At 52.9% G+C, this 15,626-nt stretch overlaps 1 protein-coding gene and 1 pseudogene across 1 annotated transcript in view; one reads left to right on the top strand and one right to left on the bottom strand.

Annotated features, from left to right (window-relative positions):
* DIP2C (disco interacting protein 2 homolog C) overlaps window positions 1–15,626 on the bottom strand; it is a 236,658-nt gene that overhangs the window by 114,173 nt on the left and 106,859 nt on the right. The gene's annotated exons all lie outside the window — the stretch shown is intronic.
* Window positions 9,628–9,745, top strand: LOC111731972 (annotated as a pseudogene).

Raw genomic sequence — 15,626 nt, forward strand, 5'->3', positions numbered from 1 at the left:
TGTGACACGAGGAAATCGGCCACCTCCCTGAAAGAGCATCAGTGGTGCGTGCCGCTCCCCAGGCCCAGGTGAGCTGCCCTCACATCCAACTGACCCCACAAAGCCAGCCAGTTGCCACCAGAAGGTCCTCCGTGTTCTCCCACTAAGTTTGCATCACCTTTTCCTCAGCTCACCACTTAAAATGTAACTTCTCAGCACCGCTGGCCCTGCGATGTGACCACGGGACTCACTATCCCCTCTCCTCGCTCCGCACTGACCTCTTTGACATGAGGCTATGATTTCCAAGCCCCACTCGGCTGTCACATCCCAGATGCGCACCCGGGCCTCCATCATCATGGGAGCACAGACGTGTCACACTTTGCCACCCCGGCTTTATCAGGAAAACTGATGCCTGGGTAATGCTTCCACAGTCCTGCGTTCCCGTCTACAGAAACACAGCCCCTGCTGCAGGCGGCGGTGGGTGCGAACACACACCCGGCACGCTCGGCCCCGCTGTCCTAGAACCACACTCGGACCTCAGGTCTGTGGGACCCTGCCCAGGAAGGCACATGTCCGAGAGGGGAACTCTCCCCAGGCCAAGCAGGGCTGGGGCTGGGGGCCTGCGCGCCACGCCTGACCACATCATCTGCAATGACAAGAGCTGAGTCCAACCAGGGAATGGGGCTCAGGGTGCCTGTGTTCCCGAGGGAACGGCATTTGGGGAGACACCAACGGGTGCGATGCTGCTTATGCTCAGTGTGGCGATGTCTGCTGGACTGTCCAGACACCGAGGCTCACCAGAGCGAGAGGACAGAGGGCCGGCATGCGCCGTCAAGGACAACACGATTCTCTGGCGACAGGGACGAGTAAAGATTTTATCAGTTCACTCTGAGCTTAACGTCAGTTAGTATTCCGCAGCCACATGTCACACGGCACCATGCTGATGGCTCCCCCTCGACAGCTCCCTCGTGCTCAGCCACACGTGAGGCTCACAACAGTGACGTGGACATCGGAGCAAACGCCACGTAAAGGGAAACATGCCGATCTGACAGACTCTACAGTTCTGCCCTTGCTGGGACGTCATGTAACTGTGATCCGAAGCGCGTGGCCGCGGCAGGCGCTTCCACCCACCGTCGCTCCGTGTGGTCGCGGCGCTCGTCCGTCTCACGGAGCAGCCGCCTCGTCGTGGGGCCCCGTACAGAGAAGTAAAAGGAGAAAAAGTCTGAACCTCCCTGTAGGGAGGAGTGTGTGTGTGCACACTCACGACTGCTCTAAAAGTGACCAGAGACCTCACGGATTCAACAATGTACACGTTACTCGCTAGAAGGACCAGTTAAAGCTGGCTCCAGCCTCTGTGCCTTGACAATCGGGCAGAACACAAGAAACGAGCCAGCTCCCCGTGACGCCTCATTTCTGTGTATGGGCAGGAACAGTAGGAACACTGGCCGCACTGGCGAGAACACGGTTCAGTTTGTCTCCTTCGCTCTGATGCATACTTGACCCCCCCAGACGCCCGCCGGCACCGACGACGACATCGTCCCTTCACGTCCATTCCGCTCAGACGTTCAGACCAGGAGCATGTGTTCCCTTCCCAGGCGCCCTGAATCTCACTTCTCATTCAACGCGTCCAATGTGTTGGAGGCAACAGATCCTGCTGCAGTTAAGGACACCAAGCAATCGAGTGTCCCCACTTGCTGCTGCTCAAGTCATGAGAATGCCGACAGCAGCAGCCAGCACAGCTCCAAGTGTGCTTCCCATCCCTGTCCACCGAAGCTTCACGATCTCCCTGGGGCAGCTTCTGCCAGCATCTGTCCACTGAGCGAGTGGGAGCCAAGCCAGATGCCCGTGGGCCGCATGGCTCGTTCGTCGCCCTGGTCCCTCCAACCGCAGCCCCTTCTAGAGACTAGCTCAAAGGAGGCCGCCTCCTGGCTTAGTCTCAAGGCTCCAGGATCCAACCATCCCAGGGGCTGCTGCTGCTCCACCCCTGGCGATGTGCGGTCCAGGCCCTGTTGGCCCAGAGTCCCTGCTCCCAGCAGCCACGTCTGGGTTAGGACTGCCGCGTGATAAATGCCAGCCTCACGCACGTTCTCACCCGATACTCAGGAACCTCAATTTCAGGACTTCAGACAACTGTGCTTGCCTGGAGTGTTTCTTTGACGTGGAAGTGGAGGAGATAAGGTGCCAAGTGCTTATGGTGACCTCGTTTCTGCAGCTGAGCAACCACGGTGGTGGCAAAAAGCAGAGGGATTTTTTAACATTGTTCTCTACAAACTGAACACGATTTAATTTTTCACATTCACATTTTCAACAGTTCCCACCTGGTGAGCACACAGATACTCATTTGTGAAACTACAGGGCTGTTCCTTCATTTTAGCATTTACTACTGTCACTACTGAGCAAGAATTATCCCAGAGTTACAAGACTCTCTTGTTCTCACATTCATAAATCGATAACCATGTATTAAATATCGCCTAATTGAAAGGAATGTTTCATTCCAGGTTTCTGATCTGAAAAGAAATCAACTTTTCTGGCAAAGAGATAGCTAAACATTAATTATGTAACTATGCAAAATGCTTCAGGAAAAGTTAAATCATGTAATCCAATTAGTTCCTTAAAGTGTTATAAATACAGCTGAGTTTCAACAGTAATTTGACCATAATTAAAATGGTCACAAAAACCTTAAAATTTTTTGGTACTTAAAGAACCGTAAATGGATGTAAAATGATAATAGAAGAGTCACCCTGGGTGATTTTGGCGGACGGTGTTTACTGCACGTGCAGTTATGGCCAGCGCTGCCGGAGCACGACCCCCTCTGCTCCAAGACTGACGTTCACACGTTGCTGATTTTTGGTTAAGTGAAAGCAGCTTCGAACGATGCCAACATCTCTAAAATAAAACTTGGCTCTTGAAAAAGCCAGACGCCCCTCCCAGCGGTCATGCGGGCAAGTCTCCTCTGGTTCCAGGCCACAGCAAGGCGCACCCCCTCTGCACGCAGTAGTAGCCGACCTCCCCGCCAACCCAGGACACGCGGGGTCTAACGGGCTAACACGAAACGATTACTGAGCTCAGGTAGACTACTGAGCTCAGGTAAACAATTACTGAGCTCAGCATCGCAGCCATAAAAGCTGTGATGCTGAGACATATCAATGCTCAAAACTAGACTCCTTTTGAGTTGGGAGCTGGGTGCATCTCGGGGAACACCTAGCTCACAGACCAGCTTCCACTTCTGAGCTCAACAGGAACAGGGCGTTTCCTAAACCGCAGCCAGACAGGCTGCTCCCCTGACTGCCTGGGGCCCACCTACTCCAGGACAGCAGCAGGAGGGGCCGTCCAATGGTAAAGATGGCCTCCCTCGTCTTGGCCACGTCAGGGCACGACGGCAAGCACAGCAGGAGGAGAGGAAGGCTTCCAGGATAAACACTGACCCACTTTCCTAGGCAAGCGGTGGAGACTTCACTTGTCTGCCCAGTACAGCAACAACCCAGCGGATGGAGGTATTTAACATCAGACTCTACTTCCTGCAAGGGAAAGCGCCAAGCAGAACCTTGATCTGTCCCTTGTCCCTACTTAAAATCAGCCGCACATTCCCAAATTGATCACGAGTCACCCTTCTGCTTAAAGAACTTCTCTTCCAAAGAGCACGGAGCAAGGGGTGACATGCAGGGTGTCACTGTCACCCTATGCCTGCGGGAAGGAACAAGGAGTGCGACCTTGAGTGACGGGAATGCTCCTCTCCTGGGTCTCACACCGGCTGTGACCATGGAACATCATGGACACCCCCTCCCCCATCATGTGTCCCCCTGGCCCCAGGACCTAACGTCCTTCACCCGTGCCCCGAGGAGGCCGGCCGCAGACCCCGGGACTGACTTGGTGCTCTTCTGAGCAGACAACCACTTCCAGATGTGCTGGAGAAAGACGAACTGTTTCCAAAAACTGCAACGTGCCGTGTAAAAAGCAGGATCTTGGGAGGGGGCGACACGGGCAGTCAGGGCTCGGATTTGAAAGAGTGGTTGCCATGCCAAGTGTGAAACAGAAAAAGCTTTTAATTACCCTCATGATCATAAAGTAGAATCACTGTAACTTAGACATATATCTGATGACAACTTCTTTTTTAAAAAACATAGAACACAGATAATAAACTATAAATAAGCAAGTTTTCAAATGCGGCAGCCACACTGATCTCGCTGACAACGGATAGCTGAAGCAGGTCACTAACCTCCAATTCCATGGAGATTAGACATTTCAAGTCCTAGCAAACTAAAGTGCTCTGCAGTATTGGCATTTCGTTTTTAAAATTAAGGATGCATTACCTCTTCTTCTCTCCCTAAATGTCTATTTGAAATGACTTTTACTCAGAAATTCTAAAATCTGCCAACCTGATATCCGACATTAACTGTCTCTATCTGCAGATAACATATCACTGCAGATGAAAAATTACTTGCATTTCTATACACTGATAAGAAACTATCAGAGAAATTAAATAATCCCATTTCCACTTGTATCAAAAATAATAAAAATATCTAGAAATAAATCTAACCAAGGTGGTGAAAGACCTGTCCTCGGAAAACTGTAGGGCGTGAGTAAAAGAACCTGGAGATAAAAATACGTGGAAAGACATTTGTGCTCATGGATTGCAAGAACTGTTCTGTTACAATGTCCATACCACCCAAAGCAATTTGTACATTCAACGCGACTCCGATCTAAATTCCATGGCATTTTCAAATAAATAGGATGATACTAAAATGTGTATGGGACCTCAAAGAAAAGCAATCTTGAGGGGAAAAGAACAAAGCCAAAGGCGTCACACTTCCTGATTTCAAACCCCACTATGAGGCTGCAGTAATGGAAACGCCACGGTGCCGGCAGAAAAGCACGCGCACGCGCACCCACGCGCCCTCGTGGCTTTAGGGAGTCCACGTGGACAGCTCCCGAAGGCTTTCCACTTGTGTGACACAGCAAGATTTCAAAATCCACTCCCTAAAAGCAAACTAGTGTTCGCTCTAAGTTTCATGCCTCTTCGTCTTTATTCTGTTGGGGCACCTTTGCTGTTGAGTCGCTGCTCTGAGGCCGGATCCACCCCACACCTGTCCCCAAATCAATGACCTCTGTACTTCTGGTATGACTTTGGGGGGCAGCAAACTTCAAAACAAGAATAAGAGGACTTGGTTTTCACCCTCTTCTTTCTGCTCGGACCTCCACACAATCAAATTCTCTGACAAACGATCCACGGAGTAGCAGAGCGTTCCATGGATGTAAAGGCAGATGTAGATACACACACACAACGCGAGGCCAAGCCAGATCGAGACGTGTGTGCCAGCTGGTGGCATTTCTAACGTCAGCATGTGCTGGCTGAGGGCTAAAAATGGCGCTGTGAGATCAACACAAGGGTCCGCCCAGGGCCACAGGCTGTCGTCTCTGCAGGAGGGGACGAGAGGGGACAAGAGGAGATGAGTCCCCCCTCAGGAAGAGGTGGGGTCGGCAACAAGGCCACCTTTCTGTTCTCACGTCCACTCGCCACACCAGCGGCGGTGGCCACATGGACATGCTCTTGTGTGGGATGTGAGCGCAAGTGCTGTGGCCACCATGGCCCAAGCCTCGGGACAGCGGGCACATGAAGAGCAGCGATGTGAACCTCAGTCCCTGGGTACCCCTGGGGCAGAGGCCCAGCCTGACATGACAGGGAAAGCTGCTGTATCGTGAAGCGTCTCTGTGACAACCACCTGACTTCACCCCAATGCACCAGCCACCTACACCTTTACTGAACAGTGCTGTCGCTAAACAAGAACACACTGACACCCGTGCACTCCGTGGGCTCATCCACGTAAATGCTGCCGCGCGGACCCCAGCAACCCGCTCCTGGGCACACACCCGAGGACTGAACGCAGGGTCTCCAAGGGACATTCGTACACCCACGTTCACAGCAGCATTGCCCAAGGTAGCTAATATGTGGAAGTGATCCGAGTGTCCATCGACGGATGACTGGATAAGCACAATGTGGTGTGTACATGCCATCGAATAGCATTCAGCCTTAGGAAGGACGTTCTGGCACAGGCTACAGCGTGGACAAACACTGAAGACATTGTGCTCGGAGAAATCACTGACAGTCACAAAAGGACAATACTACATGATTCCACTTCTGTGAAATACTTAGAATAGTAAAAATCATACAGACACACACAATGGGGGGGTGCCAGGGGGTGGGAGAGGGAAGACCGGGGGGTTACTGTGTAACAGGCATAGAGTTTGTTTTATAGGATGAAATGAGCTATGGGGATGGACGGTGGTGACAGCACACAATGTGAATGTACTTAACTTAATACACTGAACCGAATACTTGAAAATGGTTAAGATGGCCATTTTATGTTTATGCTATGTGTACTGTACCACAACAAAGAGAGAGGGAAAAAATCCACCGTTCCTGTTAATTTTATTCGCACTGAAACGCAGCACAGTTAGTCTGGACTCGCCACGCGGCTCTGCTGGCGGCAAACCGGGTGTCCGCTGCACAGCTGTCTTTGAGCTGGGGCTCTGCAGATGGACACTGGGTATGAACGGCGGACCACAGCTCAGGCAGAGTGACGCCGTGGGGTGCAGAGGGCTCCGTCGCACATCCTGGCCCTCACCCAGCTGACTGACATCCAGCCTTGGAGTCCTCCACCCTCCCAGTCCTGGCACCAAACCCTGCTGAGGGACCCACAGCAGCAAGGCCCAGGAGGTCGGGAAGCACTGTGCTGACACCTCTGCATGAGGCGGGGTGGAGACGGCCATGTGCTCGGCTGCACAGCCTCAGCTGCGGGTGTCAGACATGCCGGCCATGCGGCCTCTCACGCGGTGTGTACCGACACAACGCGGCTGCTCCCCCCTCAGCACGACCTGCTTCCAAATGGACAGGAAACACAGACACGAACGTGGGCAACAGCTCCTGAGAGGCACGAGCTTCGCCTGTCACAGGACCCCCTTCATGAGAATGAATGGCGGGGCCTCGAAATCAGTCAGAGAAGCCGGGCCAGGACAGTGCAGCACATGGTCTTGGCGGCCTGTCAACACTCCCATCGGCAGGGACTGTCATTCATCACTGACGGACGGCGCATCCATGTCCCGGGCCAGAGCAGGGACTGACCCTGGCGCCTGACCCCAGCCCGCCCACAGCGCTCCCTCGGGCCTCCAGGCACGCATGCCGCCCACTTCAAACCTCGCTTCATCTAATTCCTCCTCACAGAGCGGGAGGCTCTTCTCCCAGAGGTGGCGGCAGTGATAGAGAAGGGGGACAGGGAACCCTACTAGAGCGTAGTGTTTGTCCAAAGTCCAGTCCCTGTTGCAACGGTCAGTGTCCGCGCTGTCTGCCCATTTATCTCGTGTTTGCCCCCTTAAAGACACAAAAGTAATTTCTTGACACAGACGGCCGACTGCGCCGTACTTTACTGGTGCTTAGATCTGAGCAGCTGGCAGGCCTTCCAGAAAGGGGACGACAAGGAAACGCAGGGAGGGTGCAGCTGGGGAGGGACGTGGACGGCGCGCTGGGTGGGAAGCGCACGAGAGGCCACCGCGGCTGCTTCCGTTTCCCCCACTAACAAGGCTCACAGCCTGGGCCCTGTCACTTCACCGCCTGACTTAGAGCTTGTAGGATTTTCGTTGCTGTTATTCTAAACTGGTACGTCTCCTTGCTAGGGAGGGAAAGGGTTAACTGTATTTCCTTGCTAACAAACGAGCCTTACCACCACTCGCTGCAGGGCAGGTTAGTGGGGTGACTCTGACACCCTCCCGTCACCAATGAGTCTCTGGTGAGTTATACTTCACTGTCACCAAAGCTTTGAAAATGATGCCAGGCCACTTGGTTCTTACCCTGAGAGACCCCGGTGGCCAAGGCTGGCACATCTGCCAGTCCCAGTGACAGAAACATATAAATGAGAGCCCAGAAATTCCTGACCTGCTACTGTGGACAGTGTTTCATTCCATGGTGTGACTCTGCTTCCCGTGATTACATATGACATGTCACAGTGGATTAAAAGGTGTTAGAAGCTAGCGCATTTCTCAAATATCAAGCAGAGTGTGAGACGAGCTTATTAGGTTCTTGGTTATTTGCTATGGGCTGGATTCAAAATAGTCTTCGGACTCCTGGGGCGAGGATCTCCACTGGTGAGACTGTGCTGTATTTACAGAAGAATCACCAAATGCCCACTTCACAGCTTGTTCTCATCTGAACCTGAGGCCAAAGAAAAAGGAAAAGTAGCAGGGGCAGGGGCCTGACTCCAAGGCCGTCCGGGGCTGACCACTGTGTTCGCGCAGGAGAGACAGGGCATGGCTGTGAGTTCAACACCATGGTAATAAATAAGCGAATTAAGAGAATGAACAGCTTTCACTACACATGCACGGAAACGGCGCTGGATGTGCTGGAAACCAGCAAGAGCCGATCCCTCTGGAGCTGCCATCCGGGGGCTGCTGGCCCGTGAGCAGGCTCGGGGGCAGGCAGGCAGGTGCAGCGCCTGCTCACAGCAGACAGGCCGTCTTCACTGGGCAGAGCTGGGCCCAGGAACTGTGACAGTCGTGTGTAAGGAAGGCCTGGTCCCATGTGCTGTGTGAGAAAGCAGGCAGCGAGCAGGACCGCAGTCTGTGGCCTTCAGAGGCACAGAGGGTGCGTGGGACAAATGACTCTGGCCTTGACAGCGAAGCCTCAGCTGCCTACCAGTGTCAGCACAACGGAGTGTGTGGGAGGAAGTGGCAATCATGCGACAATCCTGATAACTACAGGGTCGCTGAAGTGTGTGGGCTCCAGGCCATGCAGGACCACAAGTGACAAACGCTGGGACAGGATTTGAAAATTAAGCTGTAATTAGCTATAATTCCGTAACTTATTTTCCAGACAAATTAAGTGAATGCAGGGTTCCCTGAAACCCCAAAAGGATCAACCTAAGACATGCAACTTAGAATGCAGGGTGCTACAAGTCATCCTCAACCTACATGATGAAATGCACATTTTAAACTGGAAGGAAGCCTGAGCCTCTAGTGTGTCTTCCTGCAGAAACGGGGTCTCTAGAAACATTCTTGTCCAAGCGTCAGGCCCCCAACTGCCTCCCAAGAGCCTGCTGCCAACGCTGCTGCAGACGCACAGCCTGTGAAGCCCTGAGAGCTGCCTCCTGGAGCCATCGCTGCCCAGCCCGGCCCTCTCTGGGGAGCCAAGTCCCCACGGTCACTGTCAAGGGCGGCAGCCCAGACACCACCTCGTAGGCCCAGGCACGCAAACTGCCACTGTGTTTCCACCAGCTAACAAGTCAAAATAGCCTTTATATGTTGAGCAACCAAAACAGTCAGGTTTGTTCCCTCCTAAAAGATCCCCTGGTCTCGCGCACCCGGAACTGGTATCTCTTAACTTAAACTCCGGAGTTCTGGGTCTGCCCACACAAACTGCACCGTGTGGGCCTCTGCCAGCTCTTACGGCACGTAGAGATTTGTCTGATTCTGTCAGTTTAACGTCAGTATCTAAAAAGGGGTCAGAACCAACCCCTCCCTCACAGGTTCTAGTGGTAAATGCAGTAAAACCCCATGACAGCTAAGAAGAGGGAGCAGTTTAGAAGGGCAGTGCAATAAAAGAAATGTAGTAAAATTCTAATGCTTAAATTGCATCATCAGAAAGTTTAAGAAGCTATTTTGGTCTACGGCCATGCCACCCTGAATGCACCCAATCCCGTATGATCTTGAAGCTAAGCAGGGTCGGGCCTGGTGAGTACTTGGATGGGAGACCGCCTGGGAAGACCGGGCGCTGTAGGTGTTAAAAAAAAAAAAAAAGCAGCAGCAGCTATTTTGTATCTTTCCTAAGCACTGGCTGCGACAGTGACTACAGGCAACGTCACCAGACTCCACAAGGCCAGGCCTCTCCCCTGTGAGACCCCAGAGGCATCGGGGGAGTCGAGGCTGCAGCCGGCCACATACTTGGGATTAAAGAAAGGAAGTGGGCAAGTCCTTCAAAACAGCTGATCCTTTCCAGGAGGGGAGCCAGCCTCGCAAAATACTGCTCGCGCCATGTGTCAGCAGACGTTCCCTTTTGCCCAGGTCCAGAAAGTGACAAAACTGCCGCACTGGAGAAGTCCAGAGAAAGCGAGGGCTTGATGCACTAGGATCGTGGTTTGAACCCTTTCTAACAGTCAGCACGTCACGAAGTGCAAACTCACGTCTTCAGTGACCAATAATGAAGCAGGGGAGACTGTGATGATGACACGCTGAGGAGATGGCAGCCACCTTCCCTAGCACCATTCTCCTCTCCTGTGAGTGACAGAAACCTCAGACGCTCGCTGGGCACGTGCCTCCCACAGACTCAACAAGTGGGCGAGGCCACATGATCAGGAGTGAGCCAAGGGGATGTGAGACTGGCAGGCACAGGTCTGACCTCTGGCGTCCGCCCTTCACGGGGACGGGCACCACCTAGCCCTTCCTCTTCCTCTCTGTCCTGCTGTGACTGCTTAACGTTGCTGAATAACACATTTAAAAATTGTTAAAATATTAAATTTTGTTATGTAAATTGTACCATAATAAAAGTTTTAAAGTAAAAACCCATCTATAATTACTGTTTCCAATTTCTTGCATCCTGTAAGATGCATTTACTTTTGGAAATATTTGCTTCCAATATGAAAGATGAATAGAAGAATTGTGGTCTCCAAAATACAGGTAAAATCTTTTAAGGTATTTTAAGTGTGACTAGAAAGCAAAGGGTTGTTAGACACAGGCAGGAGACACAGGACAAGTACACAGTAGGCACAGCGTGACTGTTAAGACAGGAAGGGCCAGACGAGGCCAGCACTGGGACACACGTGCACACACAGCCATCAGCACTCAGGAGGCCCCACTGATCCCAGGTGTGCTCTGTCCAGGAAGCACCAGAACACCTGTGGCTGTTCATTAGGCTAACTGGTAACCACAGCTGGGGCCAGGTGTGCGGGGCCCTGAGACCCAACTGCTCAAAGACAGGACAAAAACCACACCAAAGCCCGGGATCCAAGCAGAGAGCTGCTGAGGGCACCCACCCCAGGCGCGTGAGCCTGGCCATATCTGGCGCTCTCTCACTGGGTGCGCCATGCTGGTGAGAAATGGGGGACTAGCACACTGAGTCTCGTCTGTGCTCCTGGAAGGGAGCTACCCCAGAAGCCTCCGCCTGGGCTTCCTCTACCCACCTGCCAGCCCACAGAGGCCCCTCATGTGGCCACCCTCGAGTTCGAGTCTGTCCAGGCCCAGCTACAAGCTCCAGAGCCGTGTTCAAACTGCACCCCTGCCACTTCCCACCTCTGTGACCTCTGTGACAACAGTGAACCTGACTCTAAGGAGCACTGTCAGAACTGTGATGCACGGTTCTGTGTCTAGGACCCGTGTTCCCAGCATTGTGCGTGTCCCCCTTCCTTCTCCTGGGGGAACAGGGTGCACAGCAGCCAGCTGCCAGGTCCCTCCTCCCAACACTGGAAAAGCAACCTCACAGCAGGAGGCAGCGCGGGCCCCCACCACATGGCCCGCTGGGGTCCCGGGGCACGGCCATCACTCCCAGCCCCACCGCCAACCTCCGGACTCAAGAAACACAAAGCAATTTTAATTAAGGTGGTGAAAAATTACTGAAAACGCTCCAAAGCCAAGGAACATTTTCCAAACAACCGGACTGGAGTGTGGGGTGTTCAAACCCTGTCCTCCACAGAACAGAAAATCAAACACTGATATTTCTTAAATTAGCATTTTCCTGCAAACTGTTTAAACAGCATTGTGAGTTTCCAGGTTAAACACATTACAGTCGAAATAAGGGTGTGTCCATATTTCCAAGAAAGAAAAACTAATTCTCAGTCCCACAAAATCCTGAGAAAATGTGTGCCGGCGTTCACCCCGTTTAGAGGAAGAGGCGTTGTCTGACAAGGCTGCCCCAAGGGCCTCCATCACCAGCCACAGCTGAACGTGACACACTCCACCGTTCACACGCGCGGTCAGGGACAGACCTGAAAGGGACGCCCGCGCACGGAGGGCCAAGTCAAGAAGTGAACGTCCTACCAGCGCGAGAGCTTCCAGAGCCACCGTCGCTCTCTCACCAACAGAAGAGGCACCAGGCACCAGGAAGGAAACCACGTGAACGGTGCTGTCCCGGGAAAGCCGCGGTCCCCTGGCTGCCATGGCCCCGCGGGGCTGGTTGCAGCCAGGTTTCGAAGGGTCCCGAAAGGAGCCCCGGCTCCGGGACCCAGAGGCCGTCTTCCCCCGGGGACGCGGGGGCACGTGTTTGCCCGCCCCTCTGCCGCACGCCCCACGCCGCACGCCCCACGCCGCACGCGCACTACCGCAGAGGACGTACCTAACCGCGGACAGGCAGCACCTGCGGGGTCGCGAGAGGCGGCCCATGGCTCCAGAGGCAGCCAACCGCCTCCCCACGGGTTTCTCGGGAACCCCGCCCGCACACGGGCTTCCGCCGGCCTGCGCCCTTCCCGAGCGCACATCCGTGCAGGTCCTGGCCCCGACTTCCGAGGCGAGGGCGCGCCGTGGTCCTGGAGATGGGCAACCCCGCTGGGGACCTTGCGGGAAAGGCCTGGAGGATTAGTGTGCCCACTCTCGTCATGGAGAGGGAACTGGTGCACTGTGACTGCCTTTCCTGCCCTTCTGCTGAGACCACCTGCGAAAAAGATGTCTTTTTCAGCGTGCTCAGGTCCCGTGTCCTCTTCCTTCTGTAAGAACTGCAGGGAGTGGGCACGGGAGGTGGAACTCAGCGATCCAGGCCAGAACACCCCATGGCTGCTGCGTCTGACAGGCCCACGTCCACAGTTTAAGGTCCCATGAAGGTGGAGAGAGTTTCATGATTTTTCAGACATGAGTTACCTGATAACAAGTTTTAGTAGCCGTATCTTTCACATTCTAAAGTATCAACACTGGCAAAGATGTTTACTTAATTTTTTTTAATCGAAACAATTTACACCTCCCCACCTCTAAGTCCCTCTTTTTAAAGTGTACATTTCAGTGGTTTTCAGGATATTCTTAATGAGCTACTTCGTTACAAATCTCCAAGACAAAATAGCAGGCTTCTCCTATCTGCTTCGGTGTCAGTCTGTCACAATGTGTGCACTTGTGGCTGAAGTGTAGGAAGACGGTCCCACCTCATGCTAATATAGTTAGAAGAGGAAGAAACATTTTAATGGATTTTCAGATACTTTTTGGTATTCTTGGATGCTACATCTAATTGAATAACTAACTGCTGGTATTTCCTTAAAGTTGTTCAGAGTCTGGAATCTGAAATCTCAGTGAACCTTTCACACTCTGTCCCTTTTAAATCTATTGGTCATTGGCGTGGCTCCTGCAGCAGCGTGATGGCATCGCCACGCTTCGGCCATTTAGGAAACGCCGGCTCACTGAGTTATACACATCTTTCAAGTGCTGTCAGTTCAGCACGTTGCATCCGAAACATCACACCTGTTGGAAACTGTTGGTCACATCAGAAATGGTGGTAGAACGAGACTTCCAAAATTTTATGTTCTCTTAAAAGCTCCAGTTTTATCACTGGAGACAAATAATGTAAGTTACCTTCCTTGAAAGAGTCAAACTGTTCATTCCGAGAAAACATCGCAGCTACCTGAGTGTGCAGCCACAGCCTGCAAGTTGCCCCTTACAGAGGCGGCTGATCCTCGGGAGCGGCAGGTCCAGCCCATCGCAGAGCTGCCCCTTGAGACGTGTGCACCCTTCGGCGTGTGTCACAGCCTTATGCACTTTCCATCTCGTCATCAGAATGCTGAAGAGACGTGCTACCTGAGTGTTAAGATTTAATGAAACTAAACCTTACTGTTTCATCACATGCATTTCCAAGTGAATCTGGCCTTTTTTCTGCTGTGAGTATGTGAAGGCAGAGACCGCAGTAACAAGCAGCACAGGGCGGTGCCACTACCTCGATTCGGCAAGACGCCCACAGCTTGCCCACCTGTGCTTCCAGATCACCAGTGTAAATATCCGCACAGGGACAAACACAAGTAACATCTTACAATTATTGCACTTTTACAACGTCGTGGATCCTCCGAAAGGGTCCGGGACATACTTTGGGGACCGCTGTCTAATGCAAGTGCCATCAGCCCACAATGGCGGGGCCGGGAAAGGAGACACAGCGTAAGTGCTGGCCCCAAACTTCAGCGTTGCCCCTTTCGGCTCAGTGACATGTGGGGACAACCGTTTGTAAAACAGAAAAATATTTTTTTTTTTTTTACTTTTATATCCAGACTTATTCAAAATCGTAAACCACCGAGAACTCAGAAGTCAACCAGAGAAAAGGCCAGTGCAGGCCACACAGGCCCCTCTGATCCATGGCTGCCGAGACGGGAGCTAAGACCGACTCGTGACTTACCAACAAGGAATGACTTAATCTAGGAATAAAGTTGCCATCACCAAGAGTCCCAAGGGAGTTATGTACTCGTTTTTGGGCCAAAGCACCAGCTACACTGCACTAGTTACAAACGTATAAAACCTACTCATCACTCCTATCCCTGAGCCTACCAAGACTCATTAGCTTAACTTCCAAATTCCGTTCTCAAAGTTATTTTTACTTTGATTAATAAGCTTTCATTAAATCAGACCGGTGCTAACCTCAAACCCCATTACAGTGTCACATGACCTGGGTCCATCAGGACTAATCAACCAATGAGAATGGAGCACCTCTAATTCCAGGGGCTCCAACAGGACTCAGTCTGTTTCTTGCTCCCCCGGATAACCCTGGGTGGCCTAAGCCCCACCCAGCCCACCATCCCCAGGCGAGTCCTTAGCCTGTGGTCTCAGTCAGCTGCTAGGGCTCAGGCCAACGAGGGAAGCAGGCGCCCACATGTTAAAAGCTCCTGAGCAGCAAACACCGCCCCCTCCCCCCATCAACCACATGTGTCCTGGGACCACAGGAGGCGGGACGGGACAAGGCTGTTTTGTGGCTGGACAGCAGCTGCCCAGTGAACGTCAGGGTTCTTGTCCTGAGGAGGAAGGAGTGCTGGGGGCACATGAACTGACTCCGCTGGTACTCGGCACTGTGCACAGGCACCCTGTCCCCCACGACCTGTGAGAGAGCAGGCCTTACACGTCTCGCCACGTTGTCGGTGTGGAAACGAGCGCCAGGGAATGCAGGATGACCATCTGTTCCTCCAGCAGGCTCTGAGAAGCACTTTTTGAAGTTAGAAATATCTCACACGCATGCTACATAAAACATGTGTACGTGACACACGTGAAATCAGGCAAACTGACACGACTCTTCTGTAGGGAGCCAGTGGCCGCGAGTCCTCCCCATCCCAATTCCCTAATGAACCCCACATCTCATACCTGCCAGCCTGCTTATGCAGCTCCCTGTGGGAACACCTGTCTGTCACATCCACCAGCAGACAACTTGTTCTACCTTCAAACTCACTCCCTGCGCGAAGCCTCTCCCTCCGCAGAGCTGTCACCTTATCACAAGTCTGTGGCACGCTTTGCAACTGGAACTTACAAAATGCTCTCACGCCTGCTCCCGCTGTGACCACCCCCCACCCACTCCACCCGTTGCTCCATGACCCTGCTCCCCACGGAGAGTGCCCGCAGGCCAGGACAGCAGGGAAGGCCGGAGGAAGCGTGTCTGCTTCCAGACGTGATGTCCGGTGACACATCTGGGTTCGGGGACCCCACCTGAGCTCACGCTTCCAGGG

This window comes from Pteropus vampyrus, unplaced genomic scaffold, assembly GCF_000151845.1.
Source record: "Pteropus vampyrus isolate Shadow unplaced genomic scaffold, Pvam_2.0 Scaffold415, whole genome shotgun sequence".
In the NCBI taxonomy this organism is placed as follows: Eukaryota; Metazoa; Chordata; class Mammalia; order Chiroptera; family Pteropodidae; genus Pteropus; species Pteropus vampyrus.